Source organism: Sphaerodactylus townsendi, linkage group LG05 (assembly GCF_021028975.2).
Source record: "Sphaerodactylus townsendi isolate TG3544 linkage group LG05, MPM_Stown_v2.3, whole genome shotgun sequence".
In the NCBI taxonomy this organism is placed as follows: Eukaryota; Metazoa; Chordata; class Lepidosauria; order Squamata; family Sphaerodactylidae; genus Sphaerodactylus; species Sphaerodactylus townsendi.
Genome location: NC_059429.1, coordinates 120,184,559 through 120,194,166, shown reverse-complemented (window position 1 = coordinate 120,194,166; position 9,608 = coordinate 120,184,559). Strand labels below are relative to the sequence as shown.

The following is a 9,608-nucleotide window of genomic DNA, read 5'->3' as shown; positions in this document are numbered from 1 at the left end:
TTCTGTCCTTCCAGCTCCAATTACCTTCTATTTCTCAACAACATCCATTCTTATATCCAAACTAACCAACAAGCAAATCTAATTTCAAATTAGGTAAGCCCCCGCCCCCTCACTTTTTAGTTTTTGTCATTTTAATTTTTTTTCTTATAAAACCTTTCAATAAAAAATAAAAGTAGGAATTACCAACCCCAGTGGAAATTTTCCACCACTGAGGAACTGAGGGGTGGGAGAGAAAAAATGGCCTCCACAAGTGATACTCTAGGACTTTCCCTGAGGCTGTATGGTAAAGACCATAGAGACTAGAGGAGGAAACCCAGAGCATCAACCTGCATTGACATCATACCCTTTCCAAACTTTATTCTTTCCAGGCATTACCCCAGATCTCTGGGACATGCAGAGGCAGTATTGGAAACCCTAGAAGCAATCTTCGAAGAATGGGAATGCCTGTGTCTTATTTCACAGCTGTGTGCAATATTACTGTGGAATAGACTTGGAAATAGATACAGGAGGAGCTTCTCTTTCACTCATTTAAATCCACATCTTTAATTACAGCCATTTGCTATTTCGTTTTTCTCTACACAGAACTTTCATGCCAGACTTCAAAGTGTCTGGGGTGGGTATTTGGGCCCTATCCTTTTCCAAGGCAAAAAGCCACAGATACTAAAGAGCAAAGCTGTTTATGTTATGTTTAGTGGGATATGACTTAAAAAATGAAAATGCATTTTCACAAGAATGTTATGGTTTTGTTCTTGTCTGCTAAACACAGTTGGAAATGCATGCAATATGTGTCATTGTTTGTAGATATGAATGGCGATTTAGGATTGCTGCCACTGGTTACTTGAACAGCACGTTTGTTTAGCATTACTCCCTCTGGTCTCGTCTCTTCAAAGGTATGCAATGAGAAGCTTGACAAATCCTGTCAACACTCAGAATTGGACACTTCTCCTCATTCCTTCAACAGGAAACGAAAGGAAACGGGCACAGACACCTCGGGCCAAGTGGGTGGCAACATTTTCAATCCAACCAATACATTGTTTTGCCATCTTATGTGCAGCTGCAGTCTGAAAAAAAAAAAGATTGATAAAATGCTCATCAGGAAAGCTTTATGCAGACTGGAAAATTCATTTTCACTTCATTAATCTCTTTAATATTTTCCATAATTCAGTGGAGATGATTTGTTTGTAATGGATGTTTTCATGCTGTTTTTTTAAAAGTTGGAAACCACTCAAAATCCAGACAACTTCACCAGCTGTTTGTAGATTCTGGTGGCTGTGGTCTTTAAGTCAACCCAGCCTGATTTATAACCCAGGAAACTACCAGCCAGTCATCTGATCTCCGTCCCAGGGAAGATACTGGAAAGATTTTAAAGGATCAATCTGTGAGAACCTGAAGGACAACTTGGTGATCTGGGGAAGTAAGAATGGATATGTCTCCAACAGGACCAGCCAGATCAACCTCGTTTCCTTCTTTGATTGAGTGACGAGCTACTGGAGTGAGGGAATATTGTTGATGTTGTTTCCTGGATTTCAATAAAGCTTTTGACAGGGTTCCCCATGATGTTCAGACCAGGTGCTCCTCATGATGTTTCAGACCAGGTGCTCCTCATGATGTTTCAGACCAGGTGCTCAGGAGCAGCAGCAGCAGAAGGCCATAGCTTTCACATCCTGCACGTGAGCTCCCAAAGGCACCTGGTGGGTCACTGCGAGTAGCAGAGTGCTGGACTAGATGGACTCTGGTCTGATCCAGCAGGCTAGTTCGTATGTTCTTATGTTCTGATAGGTAAACTGAAGGACTATGGCCTGGACTCTAGCATAGTTAAGTGAATAGGGAACTGGTTGGAGAAGTGCACTCAAAGAGTAGTTCTCAATGGCATTTCATCTGAATGAAGGGAGGTGTCTATGGGGTGCCACAAGGCTCAGTTCTGGTTTTGGTATCTTTCAATATTTTTTATAAACGATCTGGATGAGTGTGTGGAGGGACTACTCAAAATTTTTTCAGATGATACCAAATTGGGAGAGCAACACACTCACTAGAAAATAAAGATAGAATTCAGCAAGGTCTGAACATACTGGAAAAGTGGGTGAATGCGAACAGATGCAATTCAACAAAGGTAACTCCCAAGTTCTACATCTGGGTAAAAATGAGGAACATGCATACTGAAAGAGAGATACACTTTTGGGTAGAAGTATGTGTGAACAAGATGATGGGGTATGGGTGGACCATAAGTGTATGAGCAGCCAGTGGGATGCAGCAACAAAAAGGGCTAATGCAGCGGTTCTCAACCTGTGGGTCGCAACCCCTTTGGGGGGTCGAACGACCCTTTCACAGGGGTCGCCTAAGACTCTCTGCATCAGTGTTCTCCATCTGTGAAATGGATAAATGTTAGGGTTGGGGGTCACCACAACATGAGGAACTGTATTAAAGGGTCGCGGTATTAGGAAGGTTGAGAACCACTGGGCTAATGTGATATTAGAGTATATCAACAGAGGCCTAACATCCAAACTGCAAGATGTCATAGCCAGGGAAACACGTAATTTGGTGACTTCCAGATGGACTACACTTTTCAAGCTCTGCCTGCCAGCATGGCCAATTGGCCATGCTGGCAGGGGCTGATGGGAATTGTAGCCCATAACATCTGGAGTGCCAAAGGTCCGCCACCACTGTATAGTCCCACTGTACATTGCATTGGTCAGGCTGCATCCGGAGTATTATGTGCAGTTCTCACTTCCAAAAGGATGTGGACAGAATGGAGCAAGCACAAAGGAGAATGATGAGGATGATCCGGGGCCTGGAGCCCAAGCCCTACAAGGAAAGGCTAAGGGACTTGGGAATGTTTAGTCTGGAGAAGAGGAAGTTGATGGGGCACACGATTGTTTTCTTTAAGTATCTGGAGGGCTGTCACTTAGAGGAGGGCAGGGAGCTGTACCTGTTGACAGCATAGGATAGGACTCACAGTAATGGTTTTAAACTATTGGTAGAAAGGTACTAGCTGGATATTAGAAAAAAAATCTTTGTAAAATAAGAGTTGTTCAACAGTGGAATCATCTACCTAGGGAGATGGTGAGCTCCCACTCACTAGCAGTTTTTAAGCACCAGTTGAACAAAGCTGTGAGGGATGCTTACAGGAAATGTTGGGGCCAATCCAAGCTTAAATTGCCTTTCATGGAAGAGTGGTGAATAAATCTAGTAAAAATAAATAAATAAATAAATAAATAAATAAATAAATAAATAAATAAATTGTATAATTTGTTTTAGATAATTACTAACTTAAGCCACATGGAAAAATGGAATATAAATGTTTAAACAATTCAGCAAATGTATGTCAGTGTTTTTATGTAAGCTACTTTGGGTCCCTTTGGGGAGACAAGTGGCATGCAAATGCTCTAAAAACAAATTTAGTAACCTGTGAGATGAGGATTAAAAAGCCTGTACACTGAAACTGACACATGCACCCAGTGGTGGGATCCAAAAATTTTAGTAACAGGTTCCCTCGCCATCCCCCCCCTCAGCAAAGGGAGCAGAGGCGTACCTAGGCAAACCTGAGCCCTGGGCAAAACCTGAGTTGGATGCCCCCCCACCCATGGGCAGCCACCCCACCACGACCCCCCCAATTTTTTTTTGCACCAGGTCATTTCTAAATCATCATCACATTATAGAAAATGTCCCAACTCACAAATCTGAACACAGCAATGGTGAAACACACAGGTTCTTTGATAGAGAGATGGTGAGATAAAAGGTACGAAAGGCTGAGAATCAATGAATTGCGGTACCTGAAAGGGATTAACCCAGTTCAGGGAGTTACATTATTAGTCGCAATTGCGATATGGAACCTTCACGTTCAAAGGCAGTATGCCTCTCGGGGAGGTGAGGGCGTGGAGATGGAAAAGCGGACCCAATTAGTAACCCCCTCTCGGCACACACAAATAATTAGTAACCCATTCTCGGGAACTGGTGAGAACCTGCTGGATCCACCTCTGCATGCACCCATTCTGAAACTAATTTATAATTTTTCTCATATTAAAGAAGATGCCAGAAGGAGCCAAACGTAATGTCCAGCCAACCTGTGGAAAGCCCAGCCAATAAAGGGTGTTGGAGAACACATAATTGGAACTTCGGGGGTGGGGGGCAACCAACACATTACTGTAACGCCATCTTTTAATAATCTTTCAGAAATTAATTTTTTTTAAATGACATGAGATTGTATATGTGGGGTGGGATCGGTAGGTGGGCTGTGTTATGCTTGCACCAGACACACAGAAATGTTGCTTGTGTTCCACTGTTAATAGAACAAAGTCAAAATGGATTAAGAGACCTCTATTATTCTGTAGTCAATATAAAATGGGTCCATATATTTAATGAAGTGTATCCAATGTTATGGTACTCAAGCATCATTTTTTTAAAAAAAATTAAGACACAACTTCATATTAAACTACCAACATTCAGGCTGTAAAATTAACCCTGGCAGTGTTTGGCAGTCAAGAAGATGACTAGAATCCTTGGTTGCTTAGTCAACAACATGAATTTGAGTTTATCAGAAGATTTCTAGTCATAGGGAGAGTTGTGTGTGAGAGTTCTGTGATTTGCTGTCTTGTTCTGCATCAGACACACCCAGTTGGAGAATAGCTTTTCATAGATCTTAGGGATTTTCCACTTCAGGCCAAATATTTGAAAATGATAGGTCTGAACCAGCCAGGTCAGGCATTTCAGTAATTTTAAAAACAATGTGAATAGTATGGAGAGAGCAGACAGATATATATTTTTCTCCTTCTCTCAAAATACTAGACTTTGGGGAGACCAAATGAAGTTGGTTGGCAATATGAATCAGGACAGATGGACAAAGTATTTTTTTTCTGCAGTAATTGATGGATGGCATTAAGTATTGCAAGACATGGTGCTAGCCTCTGGCTGAAAAGGCTATTTAAAAAGGTCAGACAAACCCATGACAGTCTCTTTTCACAGACTTCCTATGGGCTTTAAGAGGCATCTGACTGTCCACTGGAACAGCAAACAGATTTTATCTGCCAGGCACTGCAATATTTAACCATAATTTTATGCATATAGGATTTGCTCTAGATAAACATCGAGGACAATCATCTTATTCTCCTCTACTGGAACACATTGTCCAGAATTGTAAATAGCTCTTTCCGTAGAAACAAAATAAGATCTCCTGGAGACATCTTTAAAAAAACCCGTCTCCTCATTTTTTGTTTGGACTGGACAAAATAAATAAATAAATAAATAAAGCATTTGAGGAGAGAGTGGCTTTTTTCTTCTAACCAATCAAAAAAGCTCTCACTTTCATTTTCTCCCACCAGCCATTTTCTGCTGCTTGAAACCTCCGCTATGCCCGCTATTTGAAAAAGAAGAAGACGAGGAGGAGGAGGAGGAGGAGGAGGAGGAGGAGGAGGAGGAGTTTGGATTTATACCCCACCTTTCTCTCTTGTAAGGAGACTCAAGGTGGCCTACAAACTCCTTTCTTTTCCTCTCCCCACAACCGACACCTTGTGAGGTAGGTGGGACTGAGAGAGTTCCAAAGAACTGTGACTAGCCCAAGGTCACCCAGCAGGAATGTAGGAGTGCGGAAACTCATCTGGCTCACCAGATAAGCCTCTGTCACTCGGGTGGAGGAATGGGGAATCAAATCTGGTTCTCCAGATTAGAATCCACCTGCTCTTAGTCACTGCTCCACCTGCTAAAGTTGCCCGGGGTGTTTCCTCTCAATGCATTGTGTCTGTGCTTCTTTTTAGCTCAAAAGGTACATGGTTCAACAGCTCTTCCTGTTAATTCTGGCAATATATAGTTCCTTTAAAAAAATTTCAATGAGTTGCTTTCCATGACACAAACGCACAAGATGAGAATGGAGGTTGATTCTTGTATTGTGTGTTCGTGTCTTGAAGACAGCTCATTAATTTTTTTTAAAAAAATGGAAAACCTATGTATTGCCGTAATCAGCAGGAAGAGCTGAGTTGAACCATGTACATTTTGAGCAAAAAAGAAGCACGGCCAGAGGAAATGCCCTTGGCAACTTTAGCAAATGGTGGGCACAATGGAGGTTTTGTGCAGCAGAAAATGACCAGTGGGAGAAAACGAAAGTGAGAGCTTTTTTGATCGGGTGGGAGAAATAAGTCATCTTTTGAGCTCTGCACAGCAAGCTGACTTGGCAAAAAAAGAAGAAGAAGCTAATTTAGCATTTTTACAAAAAAACACATGTTGAGCAGAAATACAATATCCTAAAGACCTCTTGGAGAAAAAGCTGTGTGAACTTCCTTCCCAAAATGCTTTTTCCCAATCTTCAGGGCATTTTATATGGGCTGCACAGAAAGGACCAAAGAGATCATCTGTATGACAGGCCAATGCACATAAAACAAAGCTTTCCAAGTGATGGAAGGCAACAACTAACCTAGATTTCTTTTCAACCATCAGTGTCTCCACTACAGCTCATTTTCTGTGTTAGGTTTGATGTTTTCTACCAGTGATCTAAAATCAGTAATGCCCACATTGTAACCATGCCTCACTTTCAGATTTTTTCTGGAAATCCAAGTTTCATGGATAATTTACTTGTGAAAGTTCAGCTTTATGAGTTTTGTTGAAATAATTTAACCATTTGATCAACCCCATGATTGAGTCCAAACACTATTTTTTGGGCAGTGTTGACAAACCAGTGAAAGTCATCTCCAAGAGATTTGTCCAGACAGACACCAGTCATCAGCAAGACGTGTCTATGGAGGGCTGCGTGTATATGGAGGGAACCAGTGGGAATTACAAAACGCAGGTTTAAAATGAAATGGCAAGAAAAAGTTAATGAACTCGACACCCTTTCAAAAACCCCTGCCCAGTGGTGGGATTCAAAAATTTTAGTAGGTTCCCATGGTGGTGGGATTCAAACTGTGGTGTAGTGCCAATGGGGCTGGGTGGGGCATGACGGGGGCGTGACCGGGCATTCCGGGGGTGGGGCATTCCTGGGCGGGGCTGTGGCAAGGACTCAGCCGCTGTGCCGGTCCTTAGGCGGGAAACGAATGCACGCAGGCGCAGGCTGCCACGCACGCCGGTGCACCTCCTGCTAGACTGCTTCAAGTTCTGTGCGCTACTGCTGAGAGGAGGGGCGTAACTAAGGCAAAAATCACGTGGCAAAATCACCAATTAGTCACCCCCTCTCGGCACACACAAATAATTAGTAACCTGCTCTCGGAAACCTGTGAGAACCTGCTGGATCCCACCTCTGCCCCTGACATTTAACAAAACTGGAGATTCCCCAGTATATCCGTGAAGTGACAGAAACGACTTGTTCTCTTCATAATGATTGCTTGCTGAGTGTAAAATACCTATGGCCTAAACAAGGAAATGCTGTTACAGTATGGGCTGCTTTGTCCATTGTCAAGTCCCACCATTCACAGGAAATATCTATGCTTGTGCTAAACACTCCTATTTGAAACACAAAATAGGGATGCCAGCCTCCAGGCAAGGCCTGGTGATCCCCCAGAATTACAACTTATCTACAGACCACAGTGATCAGTTCCCCCTGGAGACAATGGCAACTTTGGTGGTTGGATTCTACACTGTTGTCCCCCAGTCCAGTCCTCCACCGGGTTCACCCCCAAATCTCTAGGAGTTTCCCAACCTGGAGCTGTCAGCCCTGACATAGAATGGTGTCAACATGCAAAGGAGAATCTGAGTTGCCTGTCATGACCTGCTCAAGATTCTGGGGGTATTTCCCATTTTCTGGTGAGAGAAACCTGGAGATAGTAGATAAGGGATTTTCTCTAATTCTCTTGCTGTGCCCTGGCCTGTCAAGCAGACACAGAGAGTGGGCTCTCTGCCAGACTTTGAGCCCTAGTAAGTGGTTATTCATATGACCTTGAGATGTCAGTGCAGATGACCTTGAGGGAAGTGCATGAGATGTTGAACTGAAGTGTACGAACTTGAGATTTTGAATTGGCTTCTGGAGTGCACTTAAACTGGGGGGCTGTGTGGTTTCCAGGCTGTCTGGCCGTGTTCTAGCAGCATTCTCTCCTGTTTCACCTGCATCTGTGGCTGGCATCTTCAGAGGATCTTCAGAGGATCTTCAGAGATGCCAGCCACAGATGCAGGCGAAAAGTCAGGAGAGAATGCTGCTAGAACATGGCCAGACAGCCTGGAAACCACACAGCACCCCAGTGATTCTGGTCGTGAAAGCCTTCAACAATACATTGCACTTAAACTGTTTGTGAAAAACTACCCACCCTTGGGAACAGCACAAAACCCGGATTTGAATTCTCTGGTATGGCAGAAAACCTTGAAGTTTATCGTCCAACAAATGAAAACATGTCAGAGTGGAAATGTAGGGCACTTTCATACATGCTGAATAACACAATCTCATTCCACTTACAATGCACTTTGTAAATGAATTTTTACAGGGTGAAATGGGAAAATCCAGCTGCAAACAATCACTAAAGTGTCGGAGGCTTTCACGGCCAAAATCATTAGGGTACTGTGGGTTTTCCAGGTTGTATGGCCGTGTTCCAGTAGCATTTTCTCCTGACGTTTTGCCTGCATCTGTGGCTGGCATCTGTGGCTGATTGTCTGAAGATGCCAGCCACAGATGCAGGTGAAATGTCAGGAGAAAATGCTACTGGAACACGGCCATACAACCCGGAAAACCCACAACACCCTAATCACTAAAGTGCATTCAGAGTGGCCTGAAAGAGCAGGATTCTTTGTGTGTAAAAGCACTCATATTTTCAGAAGCCCAGCATGCTGGTAGAACGAGCAGCTTTGTTTTTTTATCTTTCCCCTACTGCTTCACCTTACCTTGAGTCTTCAGTCTCTGCTTCACTGGTCGTTGCGTCACACCATTGACTCCTGCTGGTGGGGTAACAATTTCAGCCACCACATCTGGAAACATGTTACAGAGGAAGACAGACCTGCTGTTCTCAGAAGCAGCCCTGGGTTTCCGATAAGCTGTGGTTCTGTCTTTGTTTGCTGCTCCGACGGATGACCCATCAGTGGCCAAGTCAAAAATCATCCCCTTAGGCCTCAGTTGCCCAGACGATGGTTTCTAGCTCAGTCTTCTCTGTGTGAAGGTCAACCAGGTTGGATGTTTGCCTCCCCACCAGCTGCTGCAGTGTCTGAGAAGAAAACAAGCCAGAGGTCAGTAGAAACAAGTTCCTTCCTGAATTGTAAAAAGCACTCAGATAAAGCCGGGAGAACTTCAGAAGTTGTCATTCCAATCTTCAACTATGTGTCCAGTAGCTTGATGGCTATCTGGTATGCAAATCACATCTTATCAGCTGGTGCCACTGTTTTTCAAGATCCCCCCCCCCCCCCCGCAGATGAGATAGAGCCCTTTCTGAAAGGCACCAGTTTGATGTGCTGATCTGGTCAGCAAAAGGTCATGGAGATGTCTTCCGCACAGAGCTGCTGAGGGGCATTATGGGATCCCAGACAAAAAAATTCCCTCTATGCTCTCCCTCACATGTTTGGCCTCCTCACATTCAGAAGAACACATACAAGATGTTTGATTAGAACATAGGTATGCTGCTACTTCCCGAACCTGGATAGCCCCAGGGTAGCCTGATCTCATCAGTTCTCCAAAGCTAAACACAGTCGGCCCTGGTTAGTATTTGGATGGG

At 43.6% G+C, this 9,608-nt stretch overlaps 1 long non-coding RNA gene across 1 annotated transcript; it reads right to left on the bottom strand.

Annotated features, from left to right (window-relative positions):
- Positions 1-513: 513 nt before the first annotated feature.
- Positions 514-8,879, bottom strand: LOC125433992. Its single transcript, XR_007244690.1, has 2 exons — positions 8,788-8,879; positions 514-1,061 (listed from the first exon to the last, which is right to left on the bottom strand). It is a non-coding gene; the product is annotated as an uncharacterized LOC125433992 (long non-coding RNA).
- Between the last annotated feature and the right edge of the window lie 729 nt (positions 8,880-9,608).